The following is a 25119-nucleotide window of genomic DNA, read 5'->3' as shown; positions in this document are numbered from 1 at the left end:
AAATTATGGTAGAATCCCCAACCTGTGCATCAGTTATGACGATGTGTCTTGTGACGTTATAATAAATGTTATATTTAGACACAGCTTCTTAATCGAAGAATGATTAAAGGTTTAACTAAACGATTTCCATTACTATTTAAATGATTAAACCACTTCTTGGAGGATAGACAAGAATGCATTCTGAAATTTCTCAGAATCTATTGGGATTGCTGTGAGGTATAACAGATGAAAGTTGTTTTCTTTGTACTTGTTAACGAATTCATATACAAGTTAAAGTATCCCTCAATATTATGAGTACGACAATTCTCGTAAACACTCATTACTAATATAGTTCGGCCTCAAATAGAATGGATATGGGCGTAGGATTTCTCCTCGCTTAATTCTGCGTAGTTAAGTCATATAAATCACCCTCATACCCAACAATTACTTTGTTGAACATAACAGATTCTGGGTTTTGCCGTGTGATTTTCTCGTACATTCTTAATGATTTTACAGTTGCGTCGTTTTGGTTCCCATAATTAAGTTTTGCTTTGGTTTTAATGAAAACTTATGGTTGTGCCATTATTTCCAACGTTGGGATTATTCAAAGCAAGGGTTTGAACCCCAGGAGACAATTCTTAATTTGAAATAAGGCTAGTAGTCACGAAACTTGGTAGATTTTAGTATATAACTAACAATTATGTAAAATTGTATATCTCTCTACTGAATATAACAATTTAGTTTACATTCATGACATTTTCTTATTTTTGAAATGATTTCTGAGGATTACGTAAGAAGCCGTCACCACTGGGCTAAAACCATCCTTTTAGTTTGACTTCGATGAAAAACCCCACATTGCTTATTGAATCAGAGCGGGTAATTTCTTTTGTAAAATAACCGACGTAATTTGTAATTACATCTTAAACTGGAATAAGCTCCCGTATGAAGAAAACCGTTTACATTCTCTTATTTAATGACAAATAGAATACAAGAAATAACTGTCTTGCCTTAGAATAAGACATTTCTTAAGTATATTAGATCACCCAGAATGGTAGAAACAGGTGTATATCGAATTTTCGTAATATCCGAAAGTTCACTTGAAAGGTAAGTTATAGTATATCTTCATTTATAATAAAGTAAGTTAATCCAATATTAGATTTAGATATGTTTTAAGATTGATTTCAATATCTTAAATGTTTATCGTTGTTGCTCAACTAAAATTTAATGGTTTTGGAGTAGTGAAGAAAAAAATGTATTTCAAAAAATAATTATCGAAACTGCATCAGGATGTTGCCCCTAAAATTCATATCATAGAGTCGTTTAAAAATGGTTGTCAATTAAACTGTAATAAATAGATTCCACATGGCACACGCAATGTTTAGAAGACACAAAAGAACAACAGTTCGTATGAACGACATTTACAGGAAATATTAGCAGACATGATATGACAGGAGAAAATTAGCATTATTTCCGTTAAAAAGATTGCGTTACGTCTTTATCGAACGAGTTAAAGATCAAGACGAAACCTGTACGATAACGCATAATTAAAGTTTAGAACTTGTCGGTTAATGAAGAGAAAAATTTGCATATGATAATAACATGTTTTACCGTTAACTGCGAGGAGTAGATAGACCATCGCACTTTTATTGTCGTAGTGAATATATCAATATGGTGTTGAGGGGGTAGCAGTATATGTCAGCCAGTCTGACAAGCTGTCGATGTAATCCCGATTCTTTTTAACAGGATGAAACATCTCACTGAAAAAGACAATGACTTTGGCCAAGATGTGCCAAGTTTTTACCCCATGCGGTTGTGATCGGAAAGGCGCCAAAACTACCCGCCCAAGCACGTCTGCTAAACAGGTACCACATATCCGGTTACTTGCAAAGAAAGAAATATATATATATAAACAATGTTTGAAACAGACTGCATCTTACTTTTTTTTTTTTTTTACCTTTAAAGCGTTCTTAGGAAAATGTGCCTTGGTACGGCTATTTTTTTCAAGATTTGGGCAACATATATGCAAAATAATAATTATGTTTTTATAAACGTATTCATAACAACCATAATTTTGTGATGACGCTAAAGATGTTTAAGAGATAGTGTGGAAAGTGGCGGAGCTGCTTGTAGATCGCTGGTTCTTGGTATAATCGGTACCTGTACAAGTACCCAGCACCCCAGTTCTGATCGAAATCTTAATGCACCCAGGCTAATGTACAGCGATCTGAATCTCCGCTGGGCAAGTTTGATTATATCTTAGCATAATGGACACCAGTAGGTGTATTCCTAGCTTGCACAGACACGAATTTGGGGAGCAACGCCATATGGATAACTATGTACAAATACCTTGTAGAAGATTACTTGGTATAGATAAACAAGTGTTGGGTAGGGTAAAATGTGACTTGTTTAAAGAAGAGCAATCTCAAGCTTTAAGACGAAAGTAGAACATAAGTTTCAAGGGATGTCCAATATGGTGCCGGAAACCTTTACTATTCGGATCAGTTGGTTTCGTCATCATCTTGTTTGGTCTCCTTTCTTTGAGTTTTTTGTTTCAATCTATTTATCCTGCTGTGTTGACAATATTTTGGCGGAGTGAGTTGTCGCCGTGGCATACATTGTCGATGTTTGTTGACGCCGTGGTATACTTTGTCGATGTTTGTTGACGCCGTGGTATACTTTGTCGATGTTTGTTGACGCCGTGGTATACTTTGTCGATGTTTGTTGACGCCGTGGTATACTTTGGCCCTTTCATCACCTGGGAGCAGACTAAACCAGATGCTGCAAAATACTTTTCTGGAAAAAGTGAAGATAGTAACCTCACAATAGTTCATTTTCCTTCTCCTTGTAGTACCATTTTACTTGCTTACGGAAATAACATGCCTAACGATACCTTATCGCATCATTAGGGTAGTCCAAATAGTGGAGTCCTCTTGTTCTTTGACTTACGCGTGATACATGTTGTCTACCAGAGATGCTTCAACCTACGCAGAAGAAAATACAGTCGTCTTCGTTAATTTGAGCTACAATCATGAAGTTTTTATTCGACAGTTATAAAAGATCCGGTGGTTTTTAATCGTTTGAGGCGAGACTATCTTCAACTTTCATTTTTTAAGACATGCCAGTATTACTGTCACACGATGGGCTGAATGCCTAGCTTACCCAACTCCCGATTCTACCTTGAATATATCTGTATATACGCCTTTCTCTCAGAAAATAAATTTATGTTTCGATGATATTAGATAAACACTGCAGAATATTATATATAGATGACACAGCGTAGCGGTCTGTTTCTATAAATCAATATGAAATATAATCTATGTTTAACAATACAATTTATAACAATCTTTTGTTTTATAAAAGAACAGTGTAGAATACTTACATTTTCATATGATACGGGTTGAAGTGTTCTAAAGAATAGAATACTCTTAATTCTATAATAAAATATGGAATATTTAACCGTTTATACAGTACCGAATAGCATTTTCTTCTGTTCTTTATAATAAAGATTACTTAACCGTTTTTTCAAAGTTTGAAGAGAGTTTTTTTGTTCATATGATAAAGAATACTTTACTGTTTTTTTACACTGTATAAAGAGTATGCTATTTCTCTACAGTCTTTATTATAAAGAATACTTTACTGTTTTTTTACACTGAATAAAGAGTATGCTATTGCTATAAAGTCTTTATGATAAAGACTCCTCTACTGTTTTTTACACTGTATAGAGAGTATGATATTTCTCTATAGTCTTTATGATAAAGACTACTCTACTGTTTTTTTACACTGTATAAAGAGTATGCTATTTCTCTATGGTCTTTATGATAAAGACTACTCTACTGTTTTTTACACTGTATAAAGAGTATGTTATTTCTCTATAGTCTTTATGATAAAGACTACTCTACTGTTTTTTTTACACTGTATAAAGAGTATGTTATTTCTCTATAGTCTTTATGATAAAGAATACTTTACTGTTTTTTACACTGTATAGACAGTATGCTATTTCTCTATAGTCTTTATGATAAAGACTACTCTACTGTATTTTTACACTGTATAAAGAGTATGTTATTTCTCTATAGTCTTTATGATAAAGACTACTCTACTGTATTTTTACACTGTATAAAGAGTATGTTATTTCTCTATAGTCTTTATGATAAAGACTACTCTACTGTTTTTTTACACTGTATAAAGAGTATGCTATTTCTATAAAGTCTTTATGATAAAGACTACTCTACTGTTTTTTTACACAGTATAAAGAGTATGCTATTTCTCTATAGTTTTTATGATAAAGAATACTTTACTAAGTTGATTGTGTGGAATGCTCTAGTGCTTTTATAATGAGAATTCTCTTCTGTTTTTATAACGAGTATGGATGGCTGTTCTGTTTTTATAACGAGTATGGATGGCTGTTCTGTTTTATAAAAAAGAGTACTCTACTGATTTTACAAAACAGTAATAAATAAGTTTATTTTGATAAAGATGATTAATTGACTTTTTTATATTTCACTATACGATTTTATCAATACAGTTTATAAGATGCTGTAGTGATCCTCGGTTCAAAAACATCATACACTGTCAGTGTTGTCAGTGTTGTCATTGTTGTCAGTGTTGTCAGTGTTGTCATTGTTGTCAGTGTTGTCATTGTTGTCATTGTTGTCATTTGCTATAACTTACCTATAGCTTGCTCTTCAAAAGTGGTCTATTTGACAAGTTTTACCATTTTCTGTGTTCATATCATTACATCTTGCACCTGATTCCCTGAAAAGGTAAATTAAATATTTGATTTTTTTTTTCTTAAATTACAATCTTTGAACATATTTTTATGAAAAGCTGTCAGTTTTATTTCAATTAAGATCTACAAGATAAAGGCTGTCAGGCAAGTGATATGCATCATGACCCACTGTAGATATGTGTGTAGCGATAGAAAGAAAACATGCGATCGAGGACACACAGTCAAACACGCACGCTCACGGGATCTGTCGTATCGAACACGCCTCGCGAGTACCGACATGTGATGTGTATCGAACAAGTCCTTCTTTTTACCCGATACGACGAAAAGTACACGGAGTCCATTTAAACAGATAGCAAAAGCTTTCCCCATCTAATTTATCTGACACACCATGCTGGGACAAAGCTGAAATAACCTGACAGTCCGAACTAGAAGTTTTACGGGGTCTAATGGTTGGACTGATCAATGATATCGCTTAGGCACCTCACCCACAAATAACTTTCCTCAATTGGCTGCATTGTGTCCTGAAAGAACGGGCGCAACCAAGCAGAGAATATACCGGCATACACTCACCCCTCTTTTACGAGTAAGAGGACATTAAAAAGTTATAAAATCGAAATAGCTGAAAAGGGTATTCGGTCTCGAAGGCAACGGGCTCGCTTATGTTACGGAAGGCTTAATAAAATTTACGCAAAAACCGCCTCAAGAAAGTTTACCGGTTGCATTCGATACAAAAACTCACATATATACTATCCGATCCTGGGGCGTAACATCGTTTTATATAGCTGGAGTTTCTTGTTTAGTAGGTATATATATCTTTCGTTTATTTAAACACCTGCAGGAGATATAACTTAAAATGCTATACATGGGATACAATGGCTGTCCATCACTTACTTAAAGTAATTACGATAACTTCATTGTCAGTACTTTAAAGAAATCAGCAAATAAAAAATAAGAGGTCCGAAAGATAGATTTTAAAAACATGACGTGTTAAACATATCGTGGCACTCAGGTAAAATATAAGTAACTGTGATATGTTTTCTATTTTGCTTAAGATGTATAACATTTTAACCTGAGAGATTTAAGTCAGATCATCAAAGGCGGAATATCTTTATAAAAGCCTCCCGGATGGACTAGTTCTTTCCCATTGTGTTAGCAAGGTGTTAAAATATCAAATGACATCACATCAGCCCCCTTCTCCTGACCTGACAAAGGTCATCCTACCTTCCACCAGTTGGCTCAAAAGGAAACACCACCGGAATTCATCATATCAATAATGGTCTTTCCAAACATCGTGTTTTATTATGGGTCATCAGCTTTTATAAATTTTTAAGTTGTCTATTATTAATTTATCCTTATTAAGGTCTTTTGTCACCCCCCTTTATCCGTGGCCGGGCATGACCCCCTTTTTGGGTCACGACAGACTTTCAGCGGCCCAAGCTGGTTTGTCCCGTTGTCAGACAGCTGCCGGGTGGCCGTACCAGTGATGCCGTGGCTTGGGGGCTAGATAGCTAGGTCTTGTCAACATAGTAGTTTGTAGTGCATTAATGAAAGCCTAGCCATAGTGAGGACAATGGGTGGTGTGAAATTGTAGCTCAGTTGTATCTATTCGTACACCCTTGTGACAAATTGAGGCCAGGCATCGAGATTTCCACCGGGGACTAGAAGGATCTACCAGACTCTCTCTCACACACACACACATGTGCAAATTCGTATATATATTTAATTGTGTAAGAACAAACCCGTCTACCGATACAAATTCACGCCTTGTACAGCAGCAGCTTCTTAGCAGATAAATGTGTCGTGTCTTGTTTCAACAGTTATATTTGAATATGTTGATCGCTTTTCAAATCAAAATGAATGTTTCGACCCTTTTTACTGGCATTGTTTGATAAACATTCTCTTAAATAATTAAACATTTTAGCTGATATGAACCAGGGACAGTATACGTCCCTGTATGAACATTCCAAATTCGTACATAACCTAACCAATTCACACTGCCTCTTATGTTCAGTTCTAAGTCGTTTAGTTGAAGTACTAACATGCTTTTATCTTATATAATTTTGCTAAAAATATATAATCTATATATCTGTATCTTGATTCATAATTCACATCTATTGATCATATCAAACGTTTTGGACACATACTAGTGTCTTTTATTAAACTTTTTAAAAACAACTTTATAATGATATTCGATTTGTCAAGATAAAGACAATTATTACTTACGCTACAAAGTGAGGAAGTAACTATATAACAGATGAGTGGTGTCGCAGATCACGATTTGACTTAAATCTTCCGTTTATGTAGTATAAGGAGTTATCCAGTGTGTTTGATAGGGGCAGTAGCAGTGCTTTATGCATTGATCCTCATATATACGGAAGTATTTCGTTTTTATTAAATTTGATTAAAATACCTTTGTATGTAATGCAATACTGAATGAACCGAAACACGATGTAATACTTACCGGGAAGAATATGGGTTGTTTCTACACTGGTTTCGCATCCTTTTTAAAGGGTGATGGAGGTCAGTATGTCTTTTGTTGTGTTTCGGTATCTCCTTAGTTCCTGTTGCAATATGTTTGTGTCTATCCTTATTTCCTGGTTTTTCTTTCTATGTGTTGAAATACAGGTATATTCGTTTTCTATTTTTTACATGATGTATCTATTACCAAATGTGTGTATATGTGTTAGCTTCATCTTACTAAACGCGAGAAAAAGCTAGCTTGTAGATTGTTTTATAATTGTATCATTTCTGTAATAATTAAGAAGCGAGGTCACGTCAACTTTATTCTTTATGGTTTTACCGGTAAAGACTAAGTTCCAGTTTGCAAATATAATGTTCAGCCTTACCAGATATGATTCGAATATCAACTCAGATTTAAAAGAAATGCTGCTTCTGTTAAAGAAAATCCTGTTTTGTATTTTTGCTATTTCTGATATGCAGATCATATATATTTGGTATCAATGGAGATCTCAAGTTTACAATATTAAATTGTGTTTTTACAAGATTCTACTAGAATCATATGCAAGAATATGTTATAATTCATATTTATGAATTAATTGAACATATACGTAGAGTATCATTACAAGTCAATACCATTAACATACACAGGCTATGCATAATGTGTTAAATACATTAAATGCGGTTTCACAATATATTTTCAGTTAAATGTATATATATATCAAATGCAATATTACCCATGCCCACCTCGGAGTATATCAACATGCATGATTTATTCGCTTTTAAATTTTATAGAAAAACTGAAAAAAAACCTAAAAAAAAACTGAGAACGTGTCTGTACCACACACCTGAGTGATAACCACCAGGTACTAATTAGACAGGTGAGGCGCGGTAGGTCACGTGCAAAAAAGGACGGCGATAATACTTATATCCGGAAGTAATCGAAGCTCGTCTTACCGTCCGTATCGTGTATCTAGCAATTGTGCGTATATTATTGCTGGATGTGTTATGATTGTTTTGCACATGCACGCTCAATATATTCTGTCACATGCTCAAGTTGCGTCACGGGCAACGCGACCCTCTATCACCGGTAATATGAGATTCTATATTAACTGTTTAATGTTTAAGGCTATGTGAACTGGTCTGTGCTTGATGAAACACGAATTAAGAAATACGAATCTGAGTAGAATTATGTCTGCTGTATCAGGCTAGGTTGATTGTGGTTTTAAATAAGCTTTTAGATTACAAAGGGTCAATGGTAAATGACTTAAGACGTTATCATCACCTGTTGGATTTTATTTCTAAATAACTCTACCATCGATATTTGTTTTAGTTTGTTGTTAATACTGACAGTTTTATCAAAATGGTTGTCATTGTTGTTGTTTTTGTTGATAAGAAGCTCTGAAATGAAGTGTAACTTTCAAATATTTAAATGTTTTGAATTTAAATTTTGTCATAACATCACATCTGCGTGTTACTTTACTACAGTTTTTTTTTTATATCAGATCCACTGAGTGGGTTTGATTATGTGATTCATCACACAGCTTTTAAACACCCATGATAAGTGCTACTTATTACGCCATTAATTGCCTGCTAGATATACGAGACACAGTCCGAAGCATCTGCTGGCTTTTAGACAAATAACTTGTCCAATCAGACGAGCAGAACGCACGTGGTCAATTTTGTTTTTAAACATACAGCCACTACAAGCGTGTCTAGTCCTATCTAATGTGTTGACTTCTCCCATTACCTACACCAAACACATACAATGACATCGCGACATCATTATCGACATAACTATGGAGTGGAACCTCAGCCTTTGAGTCAGGTTGGGTGCAAAGGTTTTAGCACTAAACACACGTACATTGCATGAGAATAAACCGTTAAGCAATAAAATCAATACTTGATTAAACTTTGTAGTAGCAACTTTGATGATGTTTTCATTTAATTTGCCTAATTATAAATAGCATCATCTGATGAACTCGTCGGATTGTTTCTTTTATCGATTTTATTCAATAAAACGACAGACTAAACACACACAAACAGACAGCAATGAAATGGGAAGCGCACTCATATCATTATAGAAATGGTGGTTAAAGGAAGTACGTATTCCACTAAATTTGTTACTAGGACTGTGACATTTTAACAGACATTATACATGTAAATTTATCTCATAACTGTAATATTTTGACTCTTCTTTAATATTACCACTGTGTGGCATAATTTCACGCAATTTGACGTTCCAATATTTTGTGACGTCACACTTTTATTACGACACACCGTCTTACTTACACTTTCAAATATAAAGGTCATGGGACTCATCTGTTATCCATCTCGTGATGATATCATAATGTTTGATATCTTATCTCGTGAGGATAAAAAAATGTATTTGTAAACTTGTTATGTTGGCATTACTCGTTCAGTTTCCAATCTATATATCTATATGCTATATAACTTTCTTTGAATATCTAACACGAATGTCATTATGTATACCCACCTATCTTATGTCGAAGTGGTTTCGTCTGATTTCGACTTACCGAGGACTCGTTGTAAATATAAAGCTTCTAAGTAAGAGTAAGTGGTTATTTAATTTATCAATGTTAGCGTACAACATTTTTCTTCGTTTAAAAAAGGAAAGAAAACAAATGAAGTTTATTATATACTGTTGAAGGTCTGTGAGATAGCCAAAGCTTGGTTTGAATGATTTGTTGTGCGTACTTACAGATAACTCAGTGTTGTGGTCTGGCGAGGGACATATTGTGTCACACTACATGTTGCGAGCGTGGTAAGGTCCTCTAGTACATACAAAGCAATTCATCATTATTCGATATTTTCCTGAAGGGCTATTCTACGTCGAGGAAGGACGGATAACAACAGGACATTTATATTTATGACTTGACGCCTTAAGAATTAACAATACTTGTTTCAAAACGTTAGCGATCAATGGGTAGAAAAACACTTCAAGCGAGCTTCTTGTAAATAATGAAAAATGCGTTTAAGGTAAAGATTATAACCAGGTCAAAACATATTATCCTCATTGGTACGATCAGGAAATATCTGTTATTTATCACTTTAAACAAATGTTTTCCATATACAAAATAAACGTATTGCTTTGCATTGTAAAGTATTGCAGTTTATTTTTGAATTTCGAGTATTTGGAAACAAGAATACATATAAAATCAATTAAAAAATAAAGAAAAGCAGAAATTCAAGTGTCGAACTCGCTACTGCTATAGTTTGTTAATATTAGTATCCAGTGATTTTGCAAAGACAGTATCAAAACAGAAGATGAACACATTGGAAAAGGAGGTACCTAAGTCAGATTTTTTTTTGATGTTGCTTTATCTTTTATGTATAAAGGAAAATTCTGCAAGTCGCATCATAACTATCCGAAGGGGAAATCTTCACGATTTTAACTTAAGCAGTGGTACTCTGTACCTTAAACCATTAAAACGTTATCTATTATTTGTAGATATGCATATTTAGTTACTTTATATTTCCCCTACTGGTTTACTTGTCACTAACCTCGTTTTCTCTTTGACATTACTTAAATTTGACCTATATTTAGATGAAGCAGAAATACTTACCCTCTCTGTCCTCATTTCTTCCCTGGTACTTTTCTGAGGGTCTCCGTGTAAATCTGTCCTTTGTTTAAATTTTGCCCTAATTCAATCGATTTCGAGAGTGTTTCTTACTACGACATCTAAAAGCACAGAGAAAATGTTGAACATTTCAAAAAAAATGTTCATCCTTATATATATGTAAGCTTATACAAAATCGCATTTACAGTGGTCTCAACCTTTAATGTGTTATCTATGTCTACGTATTGTAAGGGGAATGTTCAGAAATACACTTACATGAATAGTTTTGAGTTATCCTAATCTCAACAGTGTTGAATTGTAACTTATCTCGACAGTGTTGAATTATTCTTATCTGGACAGTGTTGAATTATACTTATCTGGACAGTGTTGAATTATACTAATCTCGACAGTGTTGAATTATACGTATCTGGACGGTGTTGAATTATTCTTATCTGGACAGTGTTGAATTATACTAATCTCGACAGTGTTGAATTATACTAATCTCGACAGTGTTGAATTATACTTATCTGGACAGTGTTGAATTATACTAATCTCGACAGTGTTGAATTATACTTATCTGGACAGTGTTGAATTATTCTTATCTGGACAGTGTTGAATTATACTAATCTCGACGGTGTTGAATTATTCTTATCTGGACAGTGTTGAGTTATACTTATCTGCACAGTGTTGAATTAACCTTACCTAGACAATGTTAAATTATTTTAATCTGGACATTGTTGAAGTATACTTACCTAGACTATGTTGAATTATACTGAACTGGACAGTGTTCAATTTTAATACTTACCTAGACAATGCTGAATTGTACCTAACTGGACTGTGTTGAATTATCCTTAACTAGACAATTTTGAATTTTATTAATATGGACATTGTTGAAGCATACTTACCTAGACTATGTTGAATTATACTGAACTGGACAGTGTTTGCTTATAATACTAACCTAGACAATGTTGAATTATACTAAACTGGACAGTATTGAATTATACTAATCTGGACAGTATTGAATTATACTAAACTGGACAGTTTTGCATTGTACTTACCTAGACAATGTTAAATTATACTTACCTGGACAGTGTAAACTAATGCTTTCAAAATGGTTAGGGCGATGATATTTCCTAACTGCCTTTTCGAAATCTTACCCCCCCCCCCCCCCCTCAAAACATCCCTCACAGCCACTGACGATAGCCCTAATTGAGACAAGACATGCTTTTTGTTACATATATAATTAAAAACTAATATATTCCTGAATAATAACAATTCGATATACCATTTTTTACGTGATTTTGTGGAAAGGTTGATACCGTGGTGATTTGTGAATGTTTACTTTGGTATGTTCTCTGCTTCAGAATATACAAAGTCTGTTTTGACTCACCATATTGTGTTTCGAATGTAAAATAGTATCCTTTACTGATAAGGTATACACAGGCACATACAGACACAGTTGTAACTTCAGCTTCCAGTAATGTGGTGATAACTTCACCTTTATACAGATTGTGTGGACTCCTACTCACTGTCTATAATTATATAAATCCATGTTCCCTCCACCACAATGGCAACGCTGAAATGAGATCTAGTAATTAATTGTTATGACAAAGTACAGTGAATCCCATTAACTGCACTAGTATCAATTTCCGTATGTTATTTATTTATTCACCACTTTATGGCTCATTTAACGAATACACAACCACCTCTTGCCTATGTTCTCCTGGTGTCACAGGTCGCCAAGCTAATTTAGTGGTTACTGCAGCCGAACTTAATTTTTTACCCAATACTTCAACTGAAAAAAAAAGAGAAATTTGTTTAATTGTAAGGACCAGGAATACCTCATTTATTATGTTGTTTTCCTCCATATGATAGTGTTGTTTATGTTGTTGTTCCTCTTCTTCCTAATGCTTCTTTTTCCTTTTTCTTTTCTCTGCTTTTTCATCTGGTAAACATTTGTGGCTGGGACAAAAACCTCAATGGTTATGAAGAATAGCTATGTTTTGCTTAAAAGCGTTCTTAAGGGTGGCGCATACGGCTAATTTACAAGCTACGTTGTGGTGGTGAAAAATCTTAAGGGAAGTGTATTAAAGATTTCGTCAGTTTGGCTTAAAACTTAATGATAAAGTTCACAAGTTTGTTTCTGTGTTTTCTGCTTAATACTATCGAAGATGGCTCACACAGAAACCTTGTTTTTGCGGCTAAATATGCTTGAGGATGGAGTATGATAGTATCCACAAGGACGGGGCCATGTCCCGGTAGAGTCGGGGTCGCGCGAGGTCAGTGGTGAGGTGCGAGAGATTGACGTTTACACCAGCCCTCCCATTATCGGTCGTCTGCTCTCTCACGTTCAGGTGTCGTCTGCTCTTCAGGCGACTTCCCGCCACAATCCTCGACACCATCTTCTTTGATAAGATATGTTTATGCTGACCAGTGGACAGTGGAGTAGGAACGCTTAAGACTCGTCATGTATCGGTGCGTCGATCATGGCCTCTGATCAACTGAGGAGACATCACCCCAAATGACCTGTACCACACCAATCCGGTGTCGCCACCTTTGACTGTGACACCGAAACACACATCCAGATCTATGGTCTGGCGAGTTCGCGAGTTTCGGCCTCGGGGCTTTTGATTTGGAAGCGTTTATGGCCAAATACATTTATCAGGTATTCAGTGTCTGTCATTTGTGGTTGATAAACTGAACGGTTTATATCCCATATGTAAGATTACATCTCATCTCCCCTCCCTTTTCCACAACATGGCGCAACAGGCGTAAAACATAATTAAATAAAAAAAATACCCTATAATAAATGGACTGTCATTTATTTTTCGCTTTAGATGACTTATGTTTTCTCTGGAAGAGGAGCGGAGTGTCCACTGAGAAAACAAAAGTGGGCTTTAGGAGAGCAACGACCATGTCTTTGTACAAATCTCCATGAGATAGAAAAGAAAACTTCTCCTATCATAAGGGCATCAATCATAAGAACCATTAGATATATACAATTAAAAACTCCTTATCTTGGCAGGCGAATGGTTTATATATGAAAAACTATGTATATGAGCTATTATTTTTTAGATACATGTATTTTTTCAATGCTATCTTTAATAATAAGAAAGTAATAAAACTCGATAACACACAATGAACGTTTTTAAGGAATCGCCGATCGAACGAAGAACCCTTCTGATTTATCATTTAACAGAACATATTTAGTGCTTGGATGTTCAGCTATCTGTGTGTGTGACGTTTGTTTAAAATTATTTAATATAATCTCTAGATCTTCTTTGGATATTTTCTTTGAAAAAATATATAACAGCATTTGTTTCAAAATAATTTTGACATGCATATTACAATTAATTGAATGTTGGTTCCATGTCTCCCTTCCAATACCACTGATGTACGAATCGTCTTAAGTAAATGTTATATATATATATCCCTATAAATCCTTTTGATAAATATATCCACGAAAATGTTAAGGCAGTGCATTTCCGTAGAAATCACATAGTATGGTGAATATGAACAACATGCTGTACATTTGAAAATAACAGGTTATAAGTTTTCAAGACACGTTGTAAAATATAACATCTCTTCAAAGGAAGAAACGACACTTTATGCATAAACACACAGATATATTCTATATTTATATCTCTCTTTTTGAAGCCCTATTGTAAAAAAACGGAACAAATATTCTCAATTACTGTCTAATTACTTCGTTTTTCTAGTGACTATGGCAACTTTTATCAAATCAGATTATACATTATTGTTTAAGATTACTGGCCACTTCTGTCGATAAATTGCTTCTTTAATCAGATTTGAGACCATAGTTCATTACATCAATAATCAGGTATACGATACAATACCTAGCAACTGTAGTTCATACTGGCATGACAGGTAAATTTTCGGAAAGTCTTTATTTATATGTCGTACTTTGTATACTATTCTAGGGTGCAATACCCATCTTCATTCAAAATCACACGAATCTTTGATAAAATGCCAGAATTTTACACTTCATTAACATACGATTTATCATCAATAGAAATGTATAACTATAAAGTGTCTTTGAAGGTTTCATACCTAGAGTATTCGTATTACACAGCTGATTAGGCGCCCTACCTGTGACGATACACGTCTATAACTCGGGGTGCAGTTAAACTGAAACCGTTTCGTTAGTCACAACGTAGCTATCGAGACCTCCACGTTGTAAGGAGTATCCTATTTCAATCTAACTTATGGGATATGCACCTGATTTTAGGGCATAAATACATCCGTTTCTGGTCCATTGATTTCTATTGCAAGGTACACTTTCGTGGTGTTTTGACCACCCTCTCCCCCGCTGACATGTTGCATTTTCATTTTTCCTGCTTTTGTAATTCTACAGATTGAATATTTGTTGCTGGCTGACGTTCCAGTGTAACGATTGAAGAAAATATCATATACGATTATTTTTTTCTAGTTTTCTAGTTGCAAGTTTTAATATCTTATTCGTCAGACTTGCTATTGGATAATAATTCATAACATTATATTGGCGTTGATTAATAGCTAGCGATTCAAAGTAAGGAGGCAGTTGTTTTAAAAAACCAGCTTGTCATCGGATTTTCCCCCAGAGTACAGTTGTTGCAAAAAGATCATGTTTATTGTTATTTTTTTTCTTAAAAAAATCGCTTCCTTTGTTAGAGAGTACCTCAAGGAATTTAGCAAGAAACATACCCGAACATTGAGGCACCATAGTCACTCTTCTTCACTTTCCTTAATTTCAATGGTCCATAACATTATGATTATTATATGAGAAGCATTTGTTATAATTTCTATCATCTTTCTGTGTATAACATATAGAAACGATACAGGAGTATGCAAAATTTGACTTTGATAAAAAAATCCAGAATTAGTTCGGAATACGTTCTTGATCTGTTTGCCAGAAATCGATATGCGCGCGACAAAGCTAGATCTATGTATTACGTAAGATAGTGACTTGATTCAGAATCAATGAGATCTAGTATTCCTCAGCGACCGAACGGAGTTCACGTTATACCTTAATCAATATCCTTCTTTCAAGATACTGCATTTGATATGAAACATCAACCAACTCGAGTCAGATTGCATTAGTGTGGAGGTTCAGACATCAATTAATACAACCGATTCTATAGGCCGGATAGTAACTAAGGATATATGGAACACAGATCATTTACATTGTCTTAGCTGCTGAATCGGTATGGTGGTACTGTTGAGTACGACATACAAATCCTTTAAAATGTATTGACTACACTTCGAACCTAGTTTTAAGAGTTTTTTCCCCGCTCGACGGCATTTGCTTTGTTTTCTTCCTTTAATGTTGTGAACTATAGCTGGATACTTTGTAACTACGTATTTGTCATTCAGCACGAAGAAAGCGTTTCTTCTGTGACTGCCCTATATGACAATGGGGATCCTTTGTAGAGTCTATGACCAGCATTGGTAGTTTATTACATCACATGACTTTCTCTTCGATTACGTCTTTAAATGTAATAAAAACATTAATTGAATTAACAAATAGCAGAATTTTTACATATAACGTTTGAAAGTTGGTATGGTATTTTATTTGGACAAGAAGCAAATTCTTCATTGAGTTCCAGCACTTGTCCGGTTGACATTCATTGTGACTGAATGGCAACTTAAGAGAGTTTCGAGATTTCGTCTAGTGTTTGATACGGTCACCAGTTTTAGTGCTTCAATTGCTATCAATCATATGTATGTCGTTTTAGTCAACCAAGCGTCAAAGACAAGCTTTCGATGAATCTTTATATCAGTTTATATCAACAAAAAGTATTTCCTTCGACCAGATTCCAGCTGCCACATAAGAAAACCATGAAAGATAACACAAACACATGTCTGCACCTTATAATTGATTTGAGATCTGTCAAGTCACCAAGCGTTCACTTCGCCATATAATTAATGACAAAATATCGGTGTAGAGTGTCAAGTAATCACTAAAACAGGAAGAAGGAAGCACGTATTTAAATTTTAGGATGTAGTTTTAGAAAGTTAAACAAAGTATAGTTTTTACTGTGCCATATAGCCAGATTGTCATAAGGTACTGTATAAAGTGCGCATAACATGTCAAATGTCTAAAGTGTGTATACCATGTCTAAAGTGTGTATACCATGTCTAAAGTGTGTATACCATGTCTAAAGTTTGTATACCATGTCTATAGTGTACATACCATGTCTAAAGTGTACATACCATGCCTAAAGTGTGTATACCATGTCTTAAGTATACATACCATGTCTATAGTGTATATACCATGTCTAAAGTGTGTATACCATGTCTAAAGTGTGCATACCATGTCTAAAGTGTACATACCATGTCTAAAGTGTGTATACCATGTCTTAGGTATACATACCATGTCTAAAGTGTACATACCATGTCTAAAGTGTACATACCATGTTTAAAGTGTGTATACCATGTCTTAAGTGTACATACCATGTCTAAAGTGTGTATACCATGTCTTAGGTATACATACCATGTCTAAAATGTACATACCATGTCTAAAGTGTACATACCATGTTTAAAGTGTGTATACCATGTCTTAAGTGTACATATCATGTCTAAAGTGTGTATACCATGTCTTAAGTGTACATACCATGTCTAAGGTGTGTATACCATGTCAATAGTGTGTATACAATGTCTAAAGTGTGTATACCATGTCTTAAGTATACATACCATGTCTATAGGGTATATACCATGTCTAAAGTGTGTATACCATGTCTAAAGTGTGCATACCATGTCTAAAGTGTACATACCATGTCTAAAGTGTGTATACCATGTCTTAGGTATACATACCATGTCTAAAGTGTACATACCATGTCTAAAGTGTACATACCATGTTTAAAGTGTGTATACCATGTCTTAAGTGTACATACCATGTCTAAAGTGTGTATACCATGTCTTAGGTATACATACCATGTCTAAAATGTACATACCATGTCTAAAGTGTACATACCATGTTTAAAGTGTGTATACCATGTCTTAAGTGTACATACCATGTCTAAAGTGTGTATACCATGTCTTAGGTATACATACCATGTCTAAAATGTACATACCATGTCTAAAGTGTACATACCATGTTTAAAGTGTGTATACCATGTCTTAAGTGTACATACCATGTCTAAAGTGTGTATACCATGTCTTAAGTGTACATACCATGTCTAAAGTGTGTATACCATGTCTAAAGTGTGCATACCATGTCTAAAGTGTACATACCATGTCTAAAGTGTGTATACCATGTCTTAGGTATACATACCATGTCTAAAGTGTACATACCATGTCTAAAGTGTACATACCATGTTTAAAGTGTGTATACCATGTCTTAAGTGTACATACCATGTCTAAAGTGTGTATACCATGTCTTAAGTGTACATACCATGTCTAAAGTGTGTATACCATGTCTTAGGTATACATACCATGTCTAAAATGTACATACCATGTCTAAAGTGTACATACCATGTTTAAAGTGTGTATACCATGTCTTAAGTGTACATATCATGTCTAAAGTGTGTATACCATGTCTTAAGTGTACATACCATGTCTAAGGTGTGTATACCATGTCAATAGTGTGTATACAATGTCTAAAGTGTGTATACCATGTCTTAAGTATACATACCATGTCTATAGGGTATATACCATGTCTAAAGTGTGTATACCATGTCTAAAGTGTGCATACCATGTCTAAAGTGTACATACCATGTCTAAAGTGTGTATACCATGTCTTAGGTATACATACCATGTCTAAAGTGTACATACCATGTCTAAAGTGTACATACCATGTTTAAAGTGTGTATACCATGTCTTAAGTGTACATACCATGTCTAAAGTGTGTATACCATGTCTTAAGTATACATACCATGTCTAAAATGTACATACCATGTCTAAAGTGTACATACCATGTTTAAAGTGTGTATACCATGTCTTAAGTGTACATACCATGTCTAAAGTGTGTATACCATGTCTTAAGTATACATACCATGTCTAAAATGTACATACCATGTCTAAAGTGTACATACCATGTTTAAAGTGTGTATACCATGTCTTAAGTGTACATACCATGTCTAAAGTGTGTATACCATGTCTTAAGTGTACATACCATGTCTAAGGTGTGTATACCATGTCTATAGTGTGTATACAATGTCTAAAGTGTACATACCATGTCTAAAGTGTGTATACCATGTCTATAGTGTACACTTCATGTCTAAAGTGTACATACCATGTCTAAAATGTACATATCATGTCTAAAGTGTACATACCATGACTAAAGTGTACATACCATGACTAAAGTGTACATACCATGTCTAAAGTGTACATACCATGTCTAAAGTGTACATACCATGTCTAAAGTGTGTATACCATGTCTATAGTGTACACTTCATGTCTAAAGTGTACATACCATGTCTAAAATGTACATATCATGTCTAAAGTGTACATACCATGACTAAAGTGTACATACCATGACTAAAGTGTACATACCATGTCTAAAGTGTACATACCATGTCTATAATGTACATACCATGTCTAAAGTGTGTATACCATGTCTATAGTGTACACTTCATGTCTAAAGTGTACATACCATGTCTAAAGTGTACATACCATGTCTAAAGTGTACATACCATGTCTAAAGTGTACATACCATGTCTAAAGTGTGTATACCATGTCTAAAGTGTACACTTCATGTCTAAAGTGTACATACCATGTCTAAAGTGTACATACCATGTCTAAAGTGTACATACCATGTCTAAAGTGTACATACCATGTCTAAAGTGTACATACCATGTCTAAAGTGTACATACCATGTCTAAAGTGTACATACCATGTCTAAAGTGTACATACCATGTCTAAAGTGTACATACCATGTCTAAAGTGTACATACCATGTCTAAAGTGTACATACCATGTCTAAAGTGTACATACCATGTCTAAAGTGTACATACCATGTCTAAAGTGTACATACCATGTCTAAAGTGTACATACCATGTCTAAAGTGTACATACCATGTCTAAAGTGTACATACCATGTCTAAAGTGTACATACCATGTCTAAAGTGTACATACCATGTCTAAAGTGTGTATACCATGTCTTAAGTGTACATACCATGTCTAAAGTGTGTATACCATGTCTATAGTGTGTATACAATGTCTAAAGTGTACATACCATGTCTAAAGTGTGTATACCATGTCTATAGTGTACACTTCATGTCTAAAGTGTACATACCATGTCTAAAATGTACATATCATGTCTAAAGTGTACATACCATGACTAAAGTGTACATACCATGACTAAAGTGTACATACCATGTCTAAAGTGTACATACCATGTCTAAAGTGTACATACCATGTCTAAAGTGTGTATACCATGTCTATAGTGTACACTTCATGTCTAAAGTGTACATACCATGTCTAAAGTGTACATACCATGTCTAAAGTGTACATACCATGTCTAAAGTGTACATACCATGTCTAAAGTGTACATACCATGTCTAAAGTGTACATACCATGTCTAAAGTGTACATACCATGTCTAAAGTGTACATACCATGTCTAAAGTGTGTATACCATGTCTATAGTGTACACTTCATGTCTAAAGTGTACATACCATGTCTAAAGTGTACATACCATGTCTAAAGTGTACATACCATGTCTAAAGTGTACATACCATGTCTATAGTGTACATACCATGTCTATAATGTACATACCATCTCTAAAGTGTGTATACCATGTCTAAAGTGTGCATACCATGTCTATAGTGTACATACCATGTCTAAAGTGTGTATACCATGTCTCAAATGTGCATACCATGTCTAAAGTGTACATACCATGTCTTAAGTGTGTATACCATGTCTAAAGTGTATATACCATGTCTAAAGTGTGCATACCATGTCTAAAGTATACATACCATGTTTTAAGTGTACATACCATGTCTATAGTGTATATACCATGTCTGAATTGTGTATACCATGTCTTAAGTGTACATACCATGTCTAAAGTGTACATACCATTTCTAAAGTACGTATACCATGTCTTAAGTGTACATACCATGTCTATAGTGTACATACCATGTCTTTAATGTACATACCATCTCTAAAGTGTGTATACCATGTATAATGTGTGCATACCATGTCTAAAGTGTACATACCATGTCTAAAGTGTGCATACCACGTCTTAAGTGTGCATACCATGTCTAAAGTGTACATACCATGTCTAAAGTGTACATACCATGTCTAAAGTGTACATACCATGCCTAAAGTGTGTATACCATGTCTTAAGTGTACATACCATGTCTATAGTGTATATACCATGTCTAAAGTGTGTATAGCATGTCTAAAGTGTGCATACCATGTCTAAAGTGTGCATACCATGCCTAAAGTGTGCATACCATGTCCAAAGTGTACATACCATGTCTAAAGTGTGTATACTATGTCTAAAGTGTACATACCATGTCTTAAGTGTGTATACCATGTCTAAAGTGTGTATACCATGTCTAAGGTGTGCATACCATGCATACCATATCCTAAGTGTGTATCCAATGTCTAAAATTAGCATTACATGTCTATAGTGTACATACCATGTCTAAAGTGTGTATACCCTGTCAAAAGTGTGTATACCATGTCTAATGTGTTCATTAAAAACATATTATACTTTAACTAGTAGACCATGTAGCCGCTCTAGAATAAATTCCATCTACAAGTTACTGCCAATCTCTGGGACTAATGATGTAAAATAATTACTAGAAATAGGAAAAAGGAAGTATCCGTCTAAATATTTTCCTTTGTCGATGCAGGGAGCCAAGCAAATGAAATATTTTTTGAAAACATTTTTTTAAGTAGAATTTATCATAAAAAATGATAAAAGATGCCGAATGGTATCGTATGTAAGTAAGATAATCAAAAATATTTATAAAAAAAATTCAAAAGTTATATCAACTGGCTCAAAATTATACAAAACTGAAACAAACACAGAAAATCTACTGAACTTCTAGTTAGCAAACAAATCTTTTAACCAAAACTTACCAAAAGATAACGAATTGCTCAAAATGCCACTATGCACAAAAAGTGATGTTTTTGGGAAGTTACAGGGCTACGATGTTACGACTGCTGTGATAGGTCTGTATGCCCTTGGTATCTGTTATGTCAGAGAGTGCATTGATATATGATTTATGGTTCTCATTTACTATTTTAACTACATTTTAATGAGGATAGGCTATGCTGAAGGTGATGGCATCTTATTTTGTATTTTGTTCTATCACTTATTGATAACAAACTGCTATATGCGAACCAGTTTCATCGTTTGATTTGTTTGTAAAGACCCTCATGTCAGTATATTTCATGAACCGAAGCATTTTAAAGTCACCTAATCCCAAATGGCCTTTTACTTTATTTTAGACTTGCGCGCTTATTACTAATTTAATTATTTTGCAAAAGGTCTTAACTATCATAGCATACTATCGTTGTATGGAAGCTGAATATATTGTATAAGATGGTATAACCATGTAGTGAATGATGGCTAAACATCTGATGCAATATATTTATCGGATTATGGACTTTGGATGAGGTGAATGAAAGCGATATTGACCTAGACGAATATCACTTTCCATGTCCATATAACACATATTCACCGAGATTAGAGTCCTAAATTGTTATAGCTGATATGAAACTGTTATATGCTTTAATCACTAATCACGACAGAACTAAGCGATATGCCAAGATAAATGTTATGGGCATTGTGACGTTACTTTTGTAGTGACGTCATTAAGTGAATATTGCCCTAATCTCTTTTTTTTAATTGTAACACCGAATCAATATCACAAGTCATTGACCTCCACGTGATTAACAGTCAACCAATGAGGACGAAGGAAAAATGCTATCATCTGATATAAAAGCATATAAACTTTTGATAGTTGCATGATATTATTTTGCATGGTACGAAATACACTACTGATACTGTGTGATAGTAAATACACTTCTGATTGCAAAACAATTGAGTTACCAAGATTTGTACTTGTTTTATCCAGTTTTCTTACAGTGGTATTGAAGAATTGTATGTATCTATTAGTAAGTTCAATTTCGTTAACGTATTTCTAAAGGATGCAATAGTCAAGAAATATCTTGAATCTACTCTACAATCGAATGCTAATTCTTCTTAGTCATAGTGATAGAACACCAGGCTCGTGACCGAAGGGTTGCGGGTTCGAGTCACGGCACGGCACTGTGTTGTATCTTTGAGCAAGATACTTTACTCCGCTTGTTCCAGTCTTCTCAGCTGTAAATGAGTACGTGGTTGGGCAGTGCTAGCCATGAGCGCCGAAATGGCAGCACCGGCTGTATGCACCCCAGGGAGTTGAGAAAGGTATTGGCTGGTTGCAAAGGCCCTTTAACCACGGATAACGTTTTGTAAACCACTTTGAGACGACCTACGAACTAGGTTGTGACAAAGCGGAGTATAAGAACCTCGAGTTAATTTTATTATTATTGAATAGCTATAACTTTGATTTATATGTATGTGAGTCGTCTGATTTCACCAGCACTATTTTTAAGTGTATTTGATTTGCTTTGTTTTGTCCTTGATTCTAGCTACTGGCTTTCCATATCGATCTTGGGTTCTAATGATGTCTTTTTTGCGTTCACACTGTTTGTACCTTTTGTTCTACTTTGCTCAACAGTAATATACTATAAAATAATAAAACACAAACCTGCATCATGAAAATATTCTCATAATACGCATTGGTGAGATATAATTGAATCAGACGTTAGTTTATTATTGAAAACGAGTTGTATTAAAATCACAATTCAAAAACACATTTTATTATGTTATTAATTAGCGTTTTAGCCATTAACCAGTAGCAAACACGTATTTTCTATTAGGCCGCAATCTAAGTGGAAGATGTATGGAAGGCCAAAAAAAATGTTGACTTTTACAGCCTGTACGTTGTTACACATTGATAGAGTGGCCCCATCGCTTATAGATCACAAGTTCAATAAGGCGATCACCTAATAAATCAATCATCCGACAGATCAATACATAGCTGTGGTCAACTTCTGTCACTAAAAGTCGGCCGGACGCAGTACCTTGAACTAGAACCCTACGTTTTGATAGTTTTACTTTATATTATCTTGGATTACATGTCTCTGGTATGTCTTAGCTGGTGGTCCTGGACTAACCGTTCTTATCTTGGTCTTCTTGTATGTGACCTTATTTATCTTTTATTGTTTTCACTTTAACTTTGTTTGTTCGGGTGTATTTGTTTTTGTTATTGAATCGAACTTGAATGTCCCGATCTGTATTTCCATCTCTGCATGCTATGTCGTCCCGGCTTTGTCGTACCTTGATGGACCGTTATCTATTGGTTGTCTTTGTTTTGTCATTGTGAATCCTCAATTGTATCCCTTAGAATTGTTGCCTTGTTCTGTCCTTGTTGTACCACTGCTTGCCCTTGTTTTCCTGCCTTCGTGTGGTTGATTTACTGTCATGTCCTTATTCTAGTACTGGGTATCATTGGCGTTCTCGTTCCCTTTTGTGTCCTTGTCTCATCCTGGTTTGTCTCTGTTTGTCCAACAATGTTTGGTTGTAAATTTCTATCTCAATCCTGATGATGTAATTGTGTATCCCTGGTTGTCTATCCTGATATTGTAAGTGTGCATCCTTGGTTGTCTATCCTTATAATGTAAGTTCGTATCCTTGTGTGTCAATCCTTATATTGTCCTTAACATGTCGTTTTACTATTTCTAGCGAGTTGATTTTGTTTGTTTAATGTCCTATTAACATCCAAGGTCATTTCAGGACGTTGTATCTAGCGGATGACCCTTGCTGACCACTAGCCAACATGTTTACATGGTCAACGGGTACACAAACCTCAGTCACACATGTCTGAATGCTTCTTAAAGTACAAATACGAAACTTCTTCGACTATCTCTGCATATTTTCCTCCGGTATCTCTAAAAGACATAACATATCTACATAACATATCTGTTTTATTCTAAAACTCCACTACCTAACATGTCTGTGTGTTGTATATAACACTCCACTACCTTACATGTCTCTGTGTTGTTTATATACGACCCCACTACCTAACATGTATCTGTGTTGTGTTATATTACAGTCTATTACCTAACATGCCTCTGTGTTGTTTATATAACACTCCACTACCTAACGTGTCTGTGTTGTTTATATAACACTGCACTACCTAACATGTATGTGTGTTGTTTATATAACACTCCACTACCTAACGTGTCAATGTGTTGTTTATATAACACTCCACTACCTAACGTGTCTGTGTGTTGTTTATATAACAATCCACTACCTTACACGTCTGTGTGTTGTTAATATAACACTACACTACCTAACATGTCTGTGTGTTGTTTA

General features: G+C 34.7%; 1 long non-coding RNA gene across 1 annotated transcript in view; it reads right to left on the bottom strand.

The window, feature by feature from the left end:
* Positions 1-1849: 1849 nt before the first annotated feature.
* LOC110453158 overlaps positions 1850-25119 on the bottom strand; it is a 31051-nt gene continuing 7781 nt past the window's right edge. Inside the window, exons 2-3 of the long non-coding RNA XR_002463261.1 lie at positions 4648-4731; positions 1850-2960 (exon numbers count right to left, since the gene is read on the bottom strand). This is a non-coding gene — a long non-coding RNA (uncharacterized LOC110453158). The remainder of the gene's footprint in view (positions 2961-4647; positions 4732-25119) is intronic.

The sequence above is a fragment of the Mizuhopecten yessoensis genome, unplaced genomic scaffold, assembly GCF_002113885.1.
Source record: "Mizuhopecten yessoensis strain PY_sf001 unplaced genomic scaffold, ASM211388v2 scaffold827, whole genome shotgun sequence".
In the NCBI taxonomy this organism is placed as follows: Eukaryota; Metazoa; Mollusca; class Bivalvia; order Pectinida; family Pectinidae; genus Mizuhopecten; species Mizuhopecten yessoensis.
The sequence above is the reverse complement of the archived record's forward strand: the minus strand, read 5'-3'. Positions and strand labels throughout refer to the sequence as shown.